We start from the raw sequence: 18,568 nt of genomic DNA, 5'->3' as shown, positions 1-18,568 counted from the left end.
TACATTATATTCACATACAATGTTTTGCTTTTGAACAAGAAGAATAACAGTGTGAAGAAGATTTAGGGTGCTGTAGGAAGATAACGCAACATCCTTAGCAAAAATGGATGCAAAAAAAAAAACCCAATACAGGTGCAACAGTTTGTTTAAAAAGGGGGGGGGGGGGGGGGGGGAGTTAGAGAAATGATCAGTAAGGGCAGCAAAGAAAGGAAGAGCACAAAGAAGTGAAATGAGGTGGAAGTGGTCCCTTCAGCTTTTACTCTGAACACTGAAGGGGCATGATCCAAAACATCCCTGAAACCGATGCTAATGTTTTATTTGCACTGCCACAACATTCAAAGTATTGCAGTCGCTAAGCTGAAAAAGAACACAAGGCATTCACTGTTTTTTGCTGTTTCTCTTAGTAAACAACAGCAACTGCCTTATCTACCTATCATTTTCACCATACTGCTCCACTGTTGCAAGGTCCTATCAATGCCACCTTTATTCCAAAGGAATAGAAAGGGACTCAGGCACTTCCTATCGATTACAGGACTGTATTAGTAAAATCAGTGAAAGTTTATTTGATACACGTGAAGGATCAGCAGGATCAAGAGCCTACTCTGCACTACAACTCCTGCCACTCTGCTTCTTCCTAAGCACTGAATGTATATATTACAGGAAGGAACCACAAAATAATCTGAGATGAGTAGATAGAGAAAAACATTTTTCCAAACTTATATATATATTTTGCCTGATGTAGTAATACAGAGATTCAGTTGGTATTTTTCTGCCTGTTTAAATTTGCATCTCTGCAACAGATGGAACAGAATAGTTGTAGCCGTAGGCCAAACTCTGAGAATTATTTTAGCGATGGAGGCAATAATAATGATCACAAATGGGAAAATGAAGCAAAAGTTCAAATTTAACTCATCAATATATTATTCTCCATTTTACCACAGAAAACTTGGCAATAGCTGCTCTCCGCCTGTGATCCCTTCCGAATGCAGCCAAAGACTCAGCGTGGAACTTCCAAAAGTCATCTAAAGGACTTCCGAGCATAGCCGGGCAGGAATTCTCATGTTTCTGCTTCAGAAACAGTGCCAACCTTTGGACCATACCTAGGGAACATTTATTCCCTAAAGGAATAAAAATTTACATTGTCCATCTTTCCTACAGAACAGGAATTTCAGGATTTCCTTTCATGTAAGTCAATGCTGCTAGACTACTCTACAGCAAAGGAATGTAGGAACTGAGGCACAGAGAAGCTGCAAGCATAGCTGCTCTGATAGGTGTCACAAGTCAGAAACATGAAAGTTTCAGATGCCAGCTAGCTGGTGTACAGCCAAAGAACCTGGGATTTGGGAAAAGTGTCAGCTCACCATATTGCCATTAGAAGGCTATGCAGACAGAGAGGCAATTTGGACAAGTTTCATGAAAAGATGATAATAAAAATAACAAGCAGAAATTATCTCAGACAGAAGACTTACAAACTGTTTTTGAATGAAATCTATTACCTAATAGCACATAATTTGTGCAGAAAATCCTTCCCTGCACTGGTACCTATTACGAGAAAGTGCTTGAAATGAAGAAGGAAACTGGAAGGATAAGGTCACGCCTACATGCAACATTGTTCAGTTACACTCCAGGCTTCTTTTTCTAACAATGTAGTATAGTACCTAAAGGAACTGCAACCCCTTCAATAACTCTTCAGCACTAAGAGAAGCAAGGGAAGTCTAAAATCACATGATGAAGCCTATCTAGGCTGTTAGGTTCTTGTTAGAGTACAGTAGTTCATGACATTTGTGGGATGCTTAGCAATAACCCTTCCTTGCACTTCCCATGGCCTATAGGCAATTCATCTCTATTTCGCTTGTAATTAGATAACTTATGCATATCCATAAATGAAGTATGGGTCCAAGCCAAGAAACATACTTAGCTGGACTCCTCTGAGGTGGAATTAAAGCATGAATATTTGGATGCTGCCTTAGAGGAAATGGAAATCTTTCAAAAAAAAAAAAAAAAAAAGAGCTTTACATAGGTTTGATTTTTTTTTTTTTTAAACTTTTTACTCCTCAAATGTAATACTCCTATAGATGAGAAGCTATACGTTCCTGTCAACACTTTAACTGCAAAACCATGTGAATACTTAAACTGAGTTGGAAATCCCTGGGAGGCAAAACAGCTTTCCAAGGTCTCAAAAAAATTTATTAAATTACACCTTTCTACACTATACAATCTTCTTACCTTAGCAAGTGGTAGATACGGTACCAGATTAAATTAGTTGCACAGCCACCAGGCATAGTGCAATAGAGAATCCATTAACCAAATCATTTTATATCTAAGCAAACGGAAAATGTAAAGACATTTACATTAGCATCTGATGCGAACGTAAACCCTGCACTATTGATAGAGAAATGATAGTATCGCTGTCCATATCATGTGTGACTGCAATATGAGGCTGGCCATTTATCAAACTGCCTCTTTAATTTAAAAATATATTAAATATACGCATGAGGCTCTCCATTATGTGGTAGCAACAAAGCCAGGGAACATTCTGTTACTACTTGTTATCTGCCATCAATGCAAAGTGGAAGCTGAAAAGTTATTATAAATCTTTTTCTTTTCCCCCATTGTGTTTCTATTTGAAACCCGTGTGTTTCTTTTAGAAATTTGTATCATTCCACAGTTACAATGCACAGCAATCCATGTGTTTTAGAGGTAGAAATTCTCTAGCTCAAGAATGTTTATGCAGTGCTCAAGAACCAAAAATGGGCTGAATTTTGCTTACTGTATTCATGTGCACAGTCCAACTGCAATGAGTCAGACTGTCCTTTTAGCAGACCCTGTACGTTTTATCAGCCACAAAATCCACATGCAGCAAACTGAAAAATAAAATGGAGGATGGAGTGAAACTGAAGAACACCCTTTTGTCAATGAAAGTTTAGCCAACAAAGTGGGACAATCTGGCAACAACTTCCTTGTGTCATAAGTAGATTCAGCTCATTACCAAATACCTTCATGGACAGTCAACTAATGACTCAACAAAACACATTGTCCTTTTTGGATCAGTGCAATAACAGCAGTTTCCAACCTAATACTAGGGGACACCAGCTTACAAGTGCTGTGATACAAACAAATGTGAAACAGAGCTCCCCCCATCACTTGGGTTCTTTATGTCCAAATTTCAGTTCAGAAGATGACATTCTGCTTTTCTGAGAAGTTCATTAGTTAAATAAACAAATATAAATGTATTTCCCAAAGTTATTAAATTAGGATCCTATAAGGACTACATTCTGCTGGGCACAATTTCCAAACGAATACATAGCTAGCATAGTTTGTCATCAGACCCCCAACCTTAATAAAAGATTGCAACACACACTACTGCATCACATCACATTCAAAATACTTGATGATTGCTCAAAAACTGCTAGAAAGCAACAAAACGACAGCCCTATCAAAATGAAAACAGCCCTTTAAGAAAACTATTTCAGTGCTTCTCAATTTCTATTACCAACTCAGCTGGTGAGAAGTGAGACTCCGAAGTCATTTCCCCTTCTCGAATATAACAACAATAGTTGATTTTTTTTCTAATGGAAACCAGTGTATTACTCATTTTGTTTCCATTCTTATTCCAAGATAATATGTTTTCATAAACAGCCATTGAAAAGTAAACCAATGCATACATTTTAAAAGCTAAATTAAAAAAAAAAAAAAAAAACAGCCTAGGATCTCTCACCTGTGTGACATACATCTAAGCTCTCATCTCTCCACAGTTAGAACTTCCCTCCAGAAAATAAAGCCAATCTGAACTACACCTTTCATTCCCACAGCTCCATAATAGTGACAGCTCATAGAAATAATAGACTTATTATCTAGTGGAAAGTATTTTTTACAATATTCTCTCCAGTTCAAAGCGATACCATTTGACTACAGAACAGTACATGCAATGTTTGTATTAAGAATAGAAGAGTCACATGAATGAGTGCAGACCTATTGGTCCAACCTCAGGAATAAGGAATTTTGAGTAAATCTGGAATAAAAAGTTAATGAGTGACGTGGTTATAAAGGCAGAATAGGATACCAGTCAAAGAGTTCTCTGGGCTGACGTGGTAAGATAATCAGTGCTTTAGACAAAGACAAAAGACAGTCCTTCTCATGTAGCTGGACTTCAGGTAAAGCATTTCCAGTAGAAACCGTTTGTTAACTCAGAAAGCAGTATACTGTGGGTAGGCAGTTTGGTAAAGGAAATACAGCAACAAGAAGTATTGCGGGGAAGAATGTCAGATGGCAGGGAACTGAACTACTGGAAGTTTTCAAGACTAAATCTAGTTTAGCATTATCATTAATAACGCTGGCATAAACAAGTGGGCTAATGACAAGTCAGTGACATGGAGTGTCATTGACAATGCTGAGGAAGATTGCAATAACCTCTACAAAAGAAATGGATATTTTTGGTGGCAAGAATGATTGAAATGTAAAATAAGATCAACATGGACCACAAAAAATAAAATAGTGGTTCTGTGCTTTGGAGTTAACTGAAGAAAGATCTGCAGTAAAGCTCAGAGCTCATCAATAAGAAATTACTAAGGTGGAAAATGTATGGTCTGTGCAATTCAGCTATGAAAGAGACAAATGTGATATTAAGAAGCATCAATCAAGGCATCTGAAGCAGACAGAAAAGTATTAATGCCACTGTACAAGGGCTTTCTTTTAAGAGCTGCCCATGATAACATCTCCATGAATAGTGGAGAGATACATGAACAGGTACCAGGCAGACAAGTGCTGCCATACCAGTCCAGACATGCCTATCTTACAAGGGAATGCCAGAGGAGCGGAGATGTTTAGCTTGAGTGGCAACTGGAATATTATCTGCAATTACAGAAGGGTGAACACTAGACGGGAAAAAAGCTGATGTAAGAAGGAAAGAGGCATAAACTGACCCTTAGGCTATAAATTAGAAGCAACCTCTCAGGTATTAGGACAATTTGGTTGCAGAACAGCTAATGGGAGCACCTGATGCAAAGAAAGCCAACCTACTGTGCTGTGAACAAGACACAGCACCCCTTGCAATTCTACAATACAAAGGATGCCTAAGATTAAAATACATTTTATGCACTGACACTTGCTAGTGTTGCAGTAATAAGGAGCAAAAGAAAAAAGTGTTTATCAAGGTGTTCTTCCCATTAGAAGGTGGAGTAACAACTTTAATTGTGGTGTTCGATATATGTAGTTCACTTCAAAAGTAATGCCTCCTAATTATTTCCATGGAAACAACAACAGAGCACAATAACACTAGTTGATAGAGCAAATTCTTAGCTACGAAACACTATGCTTCAACAAAGTCACCACCACCAGCTGTGCATTTTCACGACCAATAACAAGATTACGCATTACGTTCTGATGACCAGACTCAGTGAAGGTGACCCGCCATTGCTGTCGCCATTGCTGTCACCACTGCTGAAACGCACCACCCACTTCTCACTGTGCTCACATCCACTCTTTGGTCTCTCCGTCAATGTTCAGCAAGTGCTGATGAATGTCAATGAGTGCCATTTTTTTCTGCATGGAGGAATTCAGTGACACACCTTTGCTTCATACGTAATTCCACATCAGACATCATTTTTCAGACTGCCGCTCTGCTGCCATCTATCACATGGCAACAACATGTAACAGAATATTGGTGGGAAGGTTCAACCTCTACTGCCACACCACCAACATTTACCCGAGATGTCGTGGGCCAGCCGAATAAAATCAGAAGCATTACTTTCAGAGCAGCCCTCATAATACAGTCTGCAACAATAAAGCTGCTCAGGCTGACCCTGTCAATTGTATGCATGTGAATGCAAAGGCCTGCATTTGTTTATAAATAAAGAAAATTTTTAACACCATCCAGTACCAGAGAAGCCAGCAAAGCCAGCAATTTTACTTACTTTATCACATTTCAGGAACCAAAAGCAGTAAAGCAACTTAGAAGAGATTAGCGGGTGCTAATGCTTTTACTGCATTAGCAGACGTTCTCCCTGGAACCTCAACATAGTGTCCTAGGGAATGACACTGATAAATGAAGACAGAGCAGGGAATCAAAAGACATGCAGACGTTCTTTAGAAGTGTTCCAGGATGATGAAATAAATGACTTCTTCATAAAGTGTCTGAAGAGATTTTTTCCAAAGTATGCTTATTCCTTCAAAACCAAGGCACTAATAGGACCAGGTATAATAGACCTTCCCCTAGAAGTACAGTTGGCTAGGCACAGCAAACACCAAACTAGCTAATTAGGTTACTTGGTTTAAACGTGACAGAAAACAAATTAATAAATTAACAGTGTCTTAACAACATACATCTGGTCACTAATGTTCAGTATTTCCCTGAATAATTTTAAGGAAAATAGCTTTGTGCTGTCCATGCTTCTATGCTAAATATAGCACTAACATGCTTGCCTCCCGCTTAACAAGAAGTACTTAAGAGTTATACAGCACCTCGTACAGTCTATCAGCTGGCGTCAAATCTGGGTTGATTCTAATAGTACGCAAGTGACTGTGCTGGAGATGGGTGAGTTTGCTTTGTTTGTCCTGAAGGGGAGTTTCTGGCAGGCAGAAACTACTCAGATGGATGTAGATTTGCCATGCAGGATTAAAAATTGTGACAAAAAAAAAAAAAAAAACTGCTTGGAAAGAAGTAAGCTGTTTTCCTGAAAGGACATTTAAAATTGACAGCAAATTCCAACGTGTATTTAGCTCGGTTTGTCTGGGCTGACATCATGATCGCACCTATGCAGAGAGGCTCATTCCCCAAACCCCCTCCAGGCCTCATCGCTCAGCAGTATTACAGCTTTGACAGTTGAGGGAGACTGTCTCAAAAAAGTATTATTAATTTCTGAGGTGAAATACCGGAGATTGACACTCGTGGTTATTTCACACAATAAGTCCATTCAGTAGCACTTGGGGACAAGCCAAACAAAAATGAGGTTTTGGCCTCCTGAGCACACATATAAGGAAGATTACAGTGAGTCACCATTTTGCGCATCAAACACAAATCACACCTCCCTGTGAGTGTATTTCTGGGATTACCCGGAGGTCTGAGAATCCCTTTTGCACGTGAGGACAGGAGAATGGACCGAAGGGACAATTAGCCTTCTTCCCACTGAACAGCTTTCCATGGCTCATGTAAATCAATTTAACATGGCTGTTACAAAACCAACAAAGAAAATCCAACACTGCTGAAACTTGATGCCTGCACAATGCAGCCTCTCCTGGGTAATCTGCAGCATCCAGACATTGCCACCGCATGAGTCTCGTCCCTGCAAAGGGAGGTTAATACGCCTCATTGTGAGAAAGAATATTCCTTTCTCTCTCCCAGCTCTGAGCATTGCTTGCACTGGGGCATGTATGACACCCTCCACCTCCTTATTTTGAAGTTAAGAAGATCCAGGTATTGCTCAAACAGCTCTCCGAAACACAGTGGGAGTTGCTATCGCCCTGGATTGCTGCAGAACAGGTGGGCCAGGAGGCCACTGCTGCAGACAGCTGAAAGATGGCACCCAGCAGCTGACTGACAGCGGCCAACCACTGTGGCTGATCTGAATCCCCAGGGCAACTTCCTAACCTCTTGACTTCCTAACCCCAAGGCGAGAATTTGCCTCTGTGACCAGGAGGGCCTGCTGGGTCAAGGCAACCCTCATCAAATGTCAGCCGGGACTAAAAAATTGCACAGGACCAGGAAGGAAGATTTTGTTTGTCTTTCTTTGTTACTAGCCTCAAGTAGGAAAGGACTTAGCAAGGGCAGATCAGAGTTTTAAAGGGACTTCAGCACAGTCTAGCTTCAGGGGACAACTACTTCTTCTCCACCCTTCAAAGCCAGAGAAAAGTGGCACAGCTGAGTGGCAGGCATATAATTGCCAATGCAGGATGTGCCCCCAGCACACAGAGGAGCCTGAGTTCAACCCCTGCTCTCCTTTTTCTCCTGAGCATTCATGCATCACTGTTACAAAAGCCCAACCATACACGGGACACCAAGCAGAGTTGTGAGACATTACAGAAGGTCCTGAATTCCCATTACCCACCCCTACACCAACCCACAGTATTCAACACAAAAGCATGCTTCCTTCTTGAAATGGCAGCCTCGGGATTTCTGAATTTTGAAACTTATAGCGGAACATAAGAAAAGGTAATTAAAATGAGAAGAAATGCAAAGCAGTTACAATAAAGGTAAAGTGTATCACAGAGCACAGCGAAAGAGCAAGAGCTTTACAGAAGTGTTGGATTTACTGAGTGAACAGTTTGCACACTGAAGGCTTAAAGGTGTTTGCGGGATGTTAGTCTAATATATGAATACTCACGGAGCTGGTTTTCTCCTATTTCTCATCTTTAAACTGGTGCATCTAATCTTTAAATCACATGGAATTAATTTTTTTTCCCAATGTATACAGTTTCCTGTCTGTGTAATTACCTTATAACCATACCCATGCACTAATAGGAAATGTTTTGTGATGTAAGAAACTCTGGGATTTGAGAGTAAGCTAGCCTAATTTTGCACTTCATATCTGCTCGTATACAAAACTTCATTTGTCTTCAGCAAGAAAACATTAATTTCCCATTCTCAAGTGGCATGGCTGCAAATGAGCACTGGCCCTCTATAGTTATTGATACACAGAGACTGCTGCATCTGGATTTCCAGCTCCACAGCCAGCTGCCCCTGTGCTGAACCAGTATGTGTTGAAGGAAAAGTCAATGAGAGGAGTAAATCAAAAGGTGGCTTCAGAAGGAGCTCCACCTGAAAGAAGCCTCTCCAGCTAAACCCTGTATCTGAAAGAAAGTGAGAGGGGACATAGCCTTGCAAGCCTGAGAGGACCAACCGGAGTTTTTTCCAAAGCTAAAGCAGCAGCAGTGAATCATCGCTAGCCCCTGCCTTCACAGTACAAAGAAAGGCTTTCCCAGTAAACATAAAAAATGTCACAATTTCAAGTGACCATTCAACTGCTGCGGTTCTGGTAGAACTGGACTCTGCTATGAAGGAAGAGGCAACGTGCCAGCTCCTACAGTCTGACAAGGACAATTTCTGTTGGATTTGATCAGCTGAGATTCAGAGATAGGCCACGAGATGTGTTGCCACTTAACAATCAACTTCTTTCTGCTTTACTTTACTGCATTACTTCTTCCTGCTGACTTTAAGTCTAGATGATCCCTCTGGAAGAGTCATCATCAGTAATACTGAAGAAGTCTAAAACAAAGCTGGGCCTTCCCTCCCTCAGTGAGAAAGGGAATTTTTTTCTCCCAAGACTGCTCTGATGTTCTGCTTTCACTCAGGAATCCCAGATTCCCTGGCCTTGACTGGTCATTTGGCAGGAGACATTAGTTGTTTAATTATCTCCCAAGGAGCAGCAAAATGACAGTAGAGCACACATTTGGAAGGCTGAAAGGCAGCTCCTAATGACAAGTCTGTAAGCTGCTGAGCAAAATCTGCTTCCTGTGATAACTGCTTGCTGCTTTTTGAACATTATCTGTGAAGTCAGAGACTGATCTTCACCCGCAGAGGCAAAGACAAGAAGGACAGTAATTGCATAAGTACTGTTGTGGATTCTCCTTACCCTGGACATAGAGATGGCTGAACGGCAATGCTCAAACCAGTCAGACATGAATCCATCAAACTAGCCTGTACCAAGGAAGACCTGGAAGGGTAACAGGATCAGTGAAAGCAGTTTCAAAAGCCTGCACTGTTTTGCAGTATGAATGCCAGCCTAAAATCAAGTCAGTTTTGTCTGCAATAAGCAACTATTCTGTTAAAGTGTCACATCTCAGAAAGCACCTGTTGGGCTGTGGGGCTTTAATAGGTGGGCACATAACAAAACGTATATGAAACATACTGAGGCTTAGTACAAATACTTTGGTCTCTGCCTCTGTGATAGCTGAATCTGAAGAACCATCATAGGTTTTGGACCAAAACTCACATACGCATTGCAAGAAAACAATATTCATCTATCCAGCAGCACCTCGATGTCTTCATCTAAGGATATAAAACACCAGTTTTCCAGGATGCAGAAAGAACCAATTCACCAGAATCAACACTGACTTTCCTTCCAGAGGCTGCTGAGGTCAAGACTGCAGAGTACAGTAATACTCCCAGCTCAACTTTGATTCTTACAGACCACTGCAATGACATGAAAGCCTTGAAGCATTAGTTCTAGGTGTACTCTTCAGCTCTCCCTGTGCCAAGGCTCCTGTGCTCAGCCTCGGACAGCTGCCATCAAGCTGGCAGAGAAATTTCTGCTCCAGGGTGAGTGAAGTGGCTGCTCTGTCCCACAGGAAAGTGTTATGTTCAGTTTAGCCCAAAGTGTTGAGCCAGGCTATTACTAAATGAAAAACACAAAGGTGTGTGACATCATGTAAAACAGCAGCACAAGTTCCTGAACTATAATACTGCATCTGCATAAAAGAGCAAACATAAAAGCTATGAATCCAGCAATAATGGAGGGGATTGTAATTCTAGGACGGCCATGTGAAGGGCAGGTTACGGACAACAAGGAGCAATCCAATTTGGTTACACTAGCTAAGGTAAAATTTACAATGGCTATCAATCCTCATGCTTTAAGGCATAAACTGAGCACCATCTGGGGCCAGAAAGAAATTTCCCTCTGAGGTACACTATAACACAATTGGCTGTGTGTATTTCTTCTTCTGAATCATCACAGATTGGCTACTGTCAGAGACAGGATACAAATCTGTACGGATCACTGGTCTGTTCCACAGCAGCGAACTCTATGTTGTTCATTTTCTTCACAGTCCTCACAGATTACAATATCATTATTACTACAGCAGTCATTTTCCCAGTATACAGCAATAGTTTCTCTAACTCTGAAACAAACACTGAAAGCAACTTAAATGATTCCAATAACTAAACAAAAGCACTACGTTTCATTTTTATGGGGTTTGAGTAATTTACTGGCTCTGCTTTGGAAAATACGTCTCACAGTCTAATTACTTGTATTTTTAAATTACATATCATGCATATTATCTAGCACTCAATATAACAATAGCAATAGACTGAAGAAAAAGCATCAATGATGCTTTACAGAGTAATTTAGAATTTGGCTTTGAATTTGTTTTAAAGAAAAGATGTAAGTATTGTCTTCCTGACTGAGATTTATTAACACTCCCCCTTTCCATTATCTGAGCATCTCACTTGCCCTAAAGCACATCTGTAAAGACAGTGAGAGACTGCCCACATTTGCTATATCCATAAATTACAGATGTTGCTCTGAGCTACACATCTATCAAGACAATTTTCCATAAGAGTAAGACCAACCTGAAAAGTATCCATCTAACTGAGAATATGGAAAATAATTAATAAAAGCAGAGTCTGCAGACTTGATTTGTTTTACTGGGAATGTTCTCTACCCAAAGCTTTTTAACATGGTATGACAGAACACAGAGAAATAAATCAAAGCCCAAATAACACTTCTAGGTATCAAAACAAAAGCCTCGATGCATCAGTAACATTACGCTGCATATGCACACTGCTGTAACAAACTTAGCTAAGAGAATGGATAATTCTGCATTTAATAAGACATACTAGATCATATTTTCCAATTAATAGCATTAAGCTATATTTTACAGGTCAGTGCTTCTGTTCAATCATGCCTACATACATCATCATTATATTCAGTTCCACGAACACGTCATTTGCATCTGTGAAAGAACAGAAGACCTGTATCTAACATAATACATGATTATCCTAAAGCTTAAGTGCACAAAACAACAGGAGAATTGAGAAGAAAATGAAAGCAGCAGTTTTACAAAGAAAGAGTCTACCATCACTGGGCCCAACTACTGTATCTTAACCTTTGCATAAATGCTGAGGAAGCAGATAACAAGATTAAGAACACAGAGCCTATTCTAGGTTGCATAAAGAACAGAATATGACTTCACTGAACGAAAAGAAGGAAAAAAGTACTTGTATTAGATAAAAGAAAAATACACAGTTGAGCACTTAATGCCAATCATTTGCTTAGTCTAAACAGAAGACATACAGTATTTCTATCTTCAGAGCTGGGCAAGAGAGAAAAAGACAGTGCTTTCGTGTACAGAGAAGTGTCCCTTTCCTACTGCAATTTGCATTTCAGAAACAATAAAATACACTCACCAAGTTCCCTCTTGTACAATCTCTGCAAAAGCCACTGCTTCCCTTTGCTTTGTAAAGCATTTTTGTAACAATGAAACTACGTTTCTAAACATACGAGACAAGTTATTGGTTTTCTTTTTCTCCTCACCAAAACAGAAAGCCTTGGTGGAAAGAAGAGTACTTCAATTCTATTTTGACTTAAGCAAACAGAAAACGACATGGGAACACATGATAAAACAAAACCGTAGGCTTGATTTCCCCATAGTCAAATGAAGACTGTCTTAAGAAACAAGGGAAGGGGAAGGAAACACACTAGGGTAGAAAAGATTAGCAGCCACTTTCATAAAATTACTGACAGCTACAAAGCAAATGTTTTATATCAATGGTTTCTTCTCACAGCCCTAAGCTGTCCACCTAAAATTTCTTGACCACCCGGGCTGCACCCATTAAGCAAGACTTTCAAAATTGGGCAGATTTATCTGCGTGTAGGTCCTTGGGTAAGCGCCCTGATTTTTGAAAGTGCTGAGCACCCCACTAGCACTCTGCAGACTAAAACAGGAACTGCTGGACACCCAGCACTTGAGGAAAAAAGATGGCACTTCCTTGGAAGCCTAACTTTTAAATCTCATTTTTTAAAAATTATCACTGTTCGTATCATCACAGTTAAAGGACTGACAGAGGCTTCCTTTGCAGCCCACATGTGCAGCCCTTAACAGGCTGCAAGAATATCTGCTGAAAAGAGAAGACGGGCACTGACTGCTTCGAGCACAAGCATGTTTTTCCCACCACAGTATTCCCAGCCTTTGTGTGCATAGGCAACGAGAGACCAGAGCTTGAATCATACCAAGTTCTATACAAATCTGTGCCAGTATGATACCGTGCATACTCTCAAAATAAGTACTTTATAGGATATTTGCTGCAAACTTTCACTTTTTTGGTTCAAACTTTCACTTTAAAACATCTGTTTCACTAACAGACGAATCACTGCTCTTTACACTTCTAATGCCTTCAGCCTAGGAAAAGGAAAAGACTCAGGCCACTCCACTCTTTCATCATAACAACATAACCTCTGGCTTCATGGAGCAGATCTAGCTAATGAGGAAAACAAAACAAAACAAAGCTAAAAGATCCTACCAAAAACCACCAACAAAAACAGAAGAGGAAACAAAGAAACGCAAACTTTATTTATTTATTAATTTTAGATTTTACAAAGATTTCACAAGAAGGTTTGCACTGAATCCCTGAAAAAAGCATTTACAGGATTAAAATCAAGACCTGGAAAGGCAGTCAATCATCTACTGTAAATACAAAGGAGCTGAGGGCAGTTTAAGTGAGGTAATATCTTTGATTCAGTGCCTCCGACCATCAGTGAAATCTGAGAAAACACACAGAAAATATGTTGTATGTGTCCTCAGGAATCTGAAATACAGTTAATTAAGAAATAGAATTTTGCCTTTTGATCCTTCACATAATCCTCCCTTTTCCTCACAGACATGCAAACACAGTGATAACAGAATGAAAGGGTTAGGTCACTGTTGCTAAAGGCATCCATTTCTACAGCCTTCCCTCCCACAGTGCTAGGGAGAGCTCGCAGCTCTTGTCTGTCATCACTACATATTATCCTCCTCATACACACACTGATACTTACAAATAAGGAATGTGGTTGACCTAGTAACAGGATGTTCATTTCCTAATTTATCCACCATTTCTTGTAATAACATTAGTCTCAGCTAAGTACAGAACAGTTCCAGCATTACACAATTTTGCTAGCATCTGGTTTCACCAGGTACAAGAAGCATTCCCCAAACAAGTCCATGGTCTGAGTTATACTTCACTATCAGGAACGTGTTTCTACAGAACAGAAAAATAGACCATCACAAACAAAACCTTCTAACATTCATAATTAAGCATTACTTCATTATCCTTTCTCCAGTTTGCTTACTAGAATCAAAAGGACTGAAAATTATGCCCTGCAAAGAAGTTTCAGGTCAGGCAGCAATTCTGAGAGAGGAAGAGAAAAAAGAAGAAGAAGAAAAAGATTAGACCAGGGAAAGGAGACCTTTCCAGGCCTGAATTCTGCCTGAGACATCTCTGATCAATGCAAAGACCCAAAGAGAGTGAAGTAATAGCCATGTAATTGTTGTGCTAGATAGCGTAGTGATCTTTTCCAACCCTAATGATTCTATGTACGTTAGGGGTGACCTTAGCCCTTCTCTCTCCAGCACTGAAAAATAAGAGGTATTTTGGTACCTGCATGCCTTGATTTGAAATGTCAAATCTGAGGAAATTATACAAGGCCTTACTTTTTTCAGAGAGGATGATCCACATCCTCTGACATGTAAGCCTGTATTTCACAAAGTTCCCAAAAACAACAGCTAAACAGAAAGATGAGCTAATGTTGTCAATCTGCTGTGATGATTGCTTAGCTCACATTCCAGATACACTCTTCTAATTTTTCGGTAGAGATCTAATGACTTGATTCAAATTTGTTGCAAGAGTCAGTGATCTCTGTGAGAAAGACAGCAACAAGATTCAGATATCTGTACCAGAAACTCAGTCTGCACTATGTCTCGAGCTCAATTTCTCCAAATAAGCAGCCTTACAGATAAGCTCTGATCAGTATCACAAGTGCCACCCTTCTCACAAGACATTCAAACCTTTCCAGCATATCTCCGCAAGATTCTGTAGACAAAAACAGAGTGCACAGAGCAAGTCTCCTCTTCTTAATAAAGACAGCTGCAATCCCCGAGGCTGCTTGTGTGGGCTACTGTTGTGGGTGTATAATGGCTGCCTACATAGCAGCATAGTACCAGCATCTAACTTTGTAAAGCGCTTTGTGCCAGAAAGGACTGAAATCTATTATTTATTTTATACAAACAGAAAAAGCATTTTATTCAGTTTAATTGCTCCCTACTAACACTTTATAGCTAAAAAAGGCTGTCAGGCCTATTTTCAATAGATATGGCAAAGAAGTGTGAAATCCAACACCACCTATTCCTTTAAATTGAAATTTTGTATCACTAGGTTCCTGCAAAAATAGTGCATTAAAACACAGCTAACTTGAAGAAACTGACAGTAAAAGCTGGAACGCAGCCAGAAAGCTACAGTATACAAGGATTCTCATGGCTATGAAATGTTCAGTACTCTGTGGTGCAATTACTCACCAGACTAATTCCTCTGTGAGGGGCTAGGTTCCAAGCCCTGTAGGTGCGAGACCTGAGTACATGAGTATGCTCGTCCATACCTGAAGGCGCTTGCCCACCACACCATTTGAACAACATTGCACAGTTAAGGAGCACTGAGCAACGGCATGGCTCTAAGTCAGGATTTCAAGTAGTATCAGCAGCAAACTGCGATGAACCTGCACCACAGCAGCTCACGCCACTGCCTGCCTCCAGACTGCAGCGTCTGTTCTTCTCACGGAAAATGATTGAATTTGATGGCTACATTCTCCAGAGCTTCATCCCTCCAGCACTGCTTCACACCTGAACAAACTCAAGTACAAAATGCTTCCCCTCTGATTTGGTAGCACTTAGACTACAGCCTTTACAGGGAATAAACAACATGCAAGACAGCAAAACATCAAGTTCAGTACGTAGCAGCTCTGTAAGTCCGCAACTACATAACGTTTTTACATTAGCAACATTACTTTCTCTACCCAATCTACCACACTACCCTCTGGATTCCTGACAATGTAGAGTTTTCTACAGAAGGTATGATGCTGGCTATAAATAAGTCTGTATATTATTAATTAAAAAAATATCTCGCAACAGCTACTGTGCACACTTGCTAAGTCCTTGCCAACATTTATTGAAATCACCTGTAAGAACTCATCCAAAATGTTCACTGTACACAAAAATTGTCAACTGATAATGAAAATCTAGACTGGCTATTACAGGTCTGGTCCTAAACTGGCTTCATACAGAACAGCTGTCAAATTATTTTCCCCTAGTACGAAAATTTATCTTTTAGGTTCTCATCAGTACAGAAGCAAGCTGTTACACAAATAAATGCTCAGACACCCATACATCCTTTTTGGGCAAAAGAAAGTACTCTTCTTTTCACATCACTGAACTAGGATATATCTGCACACAATCTGAAACTATTACTGGACTGTATTAATATCACACATTACTAAAATTACAGAAAGATGTTTGACCAACTAGCATACCCAGTCCTTTCCTAATGTAATGCTGGTGTGGACACTGTTCCTTCAGCACATTTATGATCATTTTAGCAGCTGCCAATACTAGCACACAGGTACAAAAATACCTTCTCGTTCAGCTGATTCAGATAAGGGGGCAGGGTTTGTTAAAAGCCTGGAGGGCTTCCTAGCAGCCAAAACAGTTGCTCAGCTGTATTATTTGCCAGTGGGAGTGTCTATGGGGGTAAATCTAGGACAACACTTGGTACTGCCAACCTAGCCAGGTGTATCCTGTCATTTGAACATCCCACAGGAGCACTCACATGCTGAGCAAACAGTGCTGTCACCCAGCAAAGCTCCACTTATCCACACTGTATCAAGCAGGTACTTACAGTCTGCAGGGTACCTCTGAGCAGGCCCTGACACTCCTCTTGTAAACCCAGGTGGGATTTGCAAGCTGCCTGAACTATATCAAAACTTCTGCTGCTTCTTAGGACAAAGTGGATGTCAGATGCTAAACCCAGAAATGTATAATGCTCACAAGACCAAACCATCAGATAAAACAATGACACACTCATTGTGAATATGTATGAAATATCTCTGACTGATCAGAGTTGTTCACTGTCACCTTTGAGGTAGTCTTTTCTTGGCTCAGTCCATCAAGAAAGGCTGGGAGTGCTGCTGCCACTCCAGAGATTCTGGTTGCTGCTAGAGCTACTGGTAGGAGGAATAGGTGCTTCTGCAGTGAAACTTCCCTTACTAGCAAACAAACCCTTCACTGTTGCGCTCCTCATGATTTCCATAGGCTGTAGTTGAGTATTACAACATTCCTGACCCACTGATGCAGCTTCTGACAACAGAAATTTCTCCCTATTTTCCATGACGGCATCAGGTAACTCTCTATTGTACGCTGCAATCCCCACTCCTGGCAGGGAGCAGCTTGTGCTGAATTTAGATCATCAGCAAAAGAACAATGGTTGCACAGGTAAGGAAGAAGTCCATAGAAAATATTACTGTTTAGCAATGAACTGTTTAGTGTTAGAGAACTATCACAGTAAGAGATATTTTTGTGTAGTTGACCACTGGCTAATTGCAGCTAATCACATAATCCTTTAAGGATAATTCCTTTAAACAAGTAGCCATGGCCATCTGTAAATGTGCTACTTTAGCATGGTACTTCTTTCATGTTTTTTCTACTTTTTACAGAAAGATTTTTATAAAAATTCTTGGTGGACAGGAGGGGAAGAATACTGACTGCACCTGTTCCCCAAAGGCTCATAAATGGCCTCCATTCATCCTGAAATGTCCAAATTCAATATGCAAGATTGAATAGAGTTTGCACTGAGTCTCTTCAGCACTTAGCCCTAAAGATGGTAATTTTAATAGCTGTAAAATCTGCAGAGGGAATAAACGAACTAAAAGGTTTAATGGCTGACTTGCATTTTACTGTGTTCCACAGGGATGAAGTGGTTTCATATTCTATATCTACACTTTGCTGAAGGTGGTTTAGAATTTCCATTTGAATCAAGCCATACCTTTTACCAGTGTTCTTCCCAAAACCACATCCATTATATGCGGAAGTTGGATTATTTAAACTTGATTTCAAGATGTGAAGTCATTGTCTAGGAAAGGCAAACCTCTATGAATTTACATAGATTATTCTGTATCATTAGTAACTGACTACTGTGTAATCCTTAGTATCTTCTATTTAAAAGTGCTTATTAAGTAAAGGACATTTTGTAAAGATGTTGGGACTGGAATCTTAGAGCAGCTTTAGCAAAATTTTTTTAGGGAAATCAATGCTATGGTTCTCTCCTTATGCAGCTTTGGGTTTCAAATCTCTCTAGAGGTGTAGTTTGGAAGGATAGTCATTGTTTAATTAGTATTTTTCTCAATTAGCATCTGGAGTTAAAGATCCACAAGTAGGTATATCTATCCAAGAAATTCTCTGAAGATTTACCTTCAGTTACTTGTAACTGAATGTGCAGAAGTTCAGAAAATTGCTCATACTAACTCATATCAACTTCAAAGATTTTCTTATTTTAAATTAGCAAAAGCAAGTGCAAAATGAGGAGCTCTTCTTTACCCCTTTCCTCAAAGAGTGCAATCCATTGGCAGCCATGAGTGCATTTTCCTTTGCTAAATGAAACACACGCACTACCCAGAACACATACAGGTAAGATACATTTTGAAAACAGCAGTCTTACCTCTCAACACAAAAGGTCAACATAGTCCTACTTAGGCATGCATACAGCTGGGCTGGGTAACAGGTCCTGTTTAGAGCCAACAGCTGCTCAGAACTCTGTAAACACTGGAACCCTGTATAC

The 18,568-nt window shown here is 40.1% G+C and overlaps 1 long non-coding RNA gene across 2 annotated transcripts in view; it reads right to left on the bottom strand.

Annotated features, from left to right (window-relative positions):
- Nucleotides 1-18,568, bottom strand: part of LOC107051776 — a 202,190-nt gene that overhangs the window by 15,190 nt on the left and 168,432 nt on the right. The gene's annotated exons all lie outside the window — the stretch shown is intronic.

The sequence above is a fragment of the Gallus gallus genome, chromosome 4, assembly GCF_016699485.2.
Source record: "Gallus gallus isolate bGalGal1 chromosome 4, bGalGal1.mat.broiler.GRCg7b, whole genome shotgun sequence".
Classification (NCBI taxonomy): domain Eukaryota; kingdom Metazoa; phylum Chordata; class Aves; order Galliformes; family Phasianidae; genus Gallus; species Gallus gallus.
This window is presented reverse-complemented; position numbering and strand designations above follow the sequence as displayed.